General features: G+C 31.9%; 1 non-coding gene across 1 annotated transcript; it reads right to left on the bottom strand.

Moving 5' to 3' along the window:
- TRNAT-AGU (transfer RNA threonine (anticodon AGU)) lies at nucleotides 1-74 on the bottom strand. The gene has a single exon. It is a non-coding gene; the product is annotated as a tRNA-Thr (tRNA).
- Nucleotides 75-2,262: the final 2,188 nt, after the last annotated feature.

The following is a 2,262-nucleotide window of genomic DNA, read 5'->3' as shown; positions in this document are numbered from 1 at the left end:
AGGCCCCGACGAGATTCGAACTCGTGATCTCCTGTTTACTAGACAGGCGCTTTAACCAACTAAGCCACGGCGCCTTCGGTGGAGGCGGCGAAATTAGCGTACAATATTGTCGATGACTCTCGACTGATAAAAATAATCTCTTGAACACAATATTAATGCAGATATTAACATAATTTATTTAAATTGAAATCGTTATCAAGTAAATAGTGCAGATAAAATTATGCAGTCGTAATGCAAACCGGTACATTTAAGTTTAGGTACTTTTCTCGGGCAGTGTGGATCAGTTGAGAATTTGATGTTCAACAAGAGTGACGTTGCTGGAATCAATATTAACGTTGTTACGTCACATTTCAACTAAAATTACCTCGGTGTTACGTCATTGGTACATGAACAATTTAGTTTTATAAGAAAAATGATTCATTTTTACGCCGTATCAGTGATATTTTCATCGCTTATATTGAACATGATCATTTTGTTAGATTAGGTAAGATAAATTCATTCGTTGCAGTGATGGGTAAGAGAGACCTTTTCGAAATATTTGCCAAAATCAATATTTAAGACAGTACTGTAAAAGTCAAAGATTTGGATTTCAAATCTGCGGTGAATTTAATTTTATTGGAAATATTTTACAATTAATCATATGTATTAAGAACTTTTTAATTGGGATTTAGGTAGTTCAATGAAGTAAAAAAAATCATTGAATGACCCATTTTTGTAAAAAAAAATGCTTTTACTTTATGAATTGGTTGTTATGAGATTATGTTAAATATTCATCATGAATGTTTAGAAATCAGTTTATTGAATCCTGCAGCGAATGCTTTTATGTATTTTCGAAAACTTTATTCCTATTTTGTCGATATTCAACGCGTTTCTATACTTGCATTTTGTGAATGTTGATAGTTTTTTATTGATGTTGTGGATTTTTTTAAATTTATGACATGCAAAGGATCTTCTTGGGATTATAAGCCAAGAATTTCTGAATTATATTTGTGTATACTTATTTTTTAGTTTCTATTGCGCTGTCTTTATTGAAAGCAAAAATGCAATAATGTAAATAATTTGAAAGACATTTCAGCTACCTCGTATAATGCAATTGGAGTGTAATATTAAAAGATAACATTACTGTAATATTGTTATACTAACTCAAAATCGAATTGAAATAAGTAATGTTTGCCGCGAATAACTATGGTTAGATATCATCGTATAGGCGTTTTTTCATAGATTGGAAAAATAAATAAATAATTGACTTGTCACCACTCATCGTTTAGTAACAAAAAAACTAGTTTAGTTACATTGGAAGAACACACACAACACACAGTGGCGAAAAGATAAAAGAAAAAGAGTTATGAGCCTTTATGGATATTTAGATATTGCCAGCTAGTGGAAAAACGCCCTTATTTGTTAGGTATTTTGAGAAATTAATCAAATCAATAATTATGTTTTTTTAATGCTGTTAATATTTAAAGGAGTGGTTATAACCAAGTCAATATTTCCTACAATATTATATGGCCAGGTGTTTCATTGTACGTATCAAGGCATTTAACTTCGAGTTCAGAACAAAACGTTGTAATTAATCATACGTTAATTATTTATTACTATTCTACGTGTATTTTGAAACTTTTTGATATTATTTAAATAGGATACGATAATGGTGTATGTATGTAGATAGGGGGCAATTTAATACATGAGATAGGTTACAAATGTGTTTATTTTAGTAATTTTTTAAGTGTAATTGATAACAGTGCAGCGTCATTGCCAAATGATTTCGTGACGTGTTCACATTGTGACAGTAATTTATTGTATTGTCATTTTGAAACTAATATAGCTCTGATATGTAATATGCGCCTCAAGATAGGGTACATGACACGCTATTCTGAAACGAAAATAATATGCCATGACGTCACGACGTTTTGTGTTTCTTAAAACTGACGTAAAATCTTTTTTTTATGAGGACTGGTGTCAGACTTGGCGTGTCACCATAGCTAGATGTAGTTCCTGCGTGTTTGTGCCCAAATTGGAATCAAACTCGAATTCATGTCCTTTTGCTAGGACATAGGTGGTGTCATGTACCCTATTACTGTTAATGAAATGACTGTGAGGTTTCTAAAAGCGTATGGGATTACTGTTCGTGGTTGTAAATGTATGTCTTGTTGCGATTTCAATGGCTTTCCTAAGGTTTAGACAGTTCGTAGTCGGCGGTACGTGACGAATTTATTTTTGTATGTAACAGTATGAAAAGCTTTGCTTCAGTTCTTGTCAGGT

The sequence above is a fragment of the Ostrinia furnacalis genome, unplaced genomic scaffold (genome assembly GCF_004193835.3).
Source record: "Ostrinia furnacalis isolate ACB-3 unplaced genomic scaffold, ASM419383v2 OfSCF2396, whole genome shotgun sequence".
Taxonomy (NCBI): Eukaryota; Metazoa; Arthropoda; class Insecta; order Lepidoptera; family Crambidae; genus Ostrinia; species Ostrinia furnacalis.
This window is presented reverse-complemented; position numbering and strand designations above follow the sequence as displayed.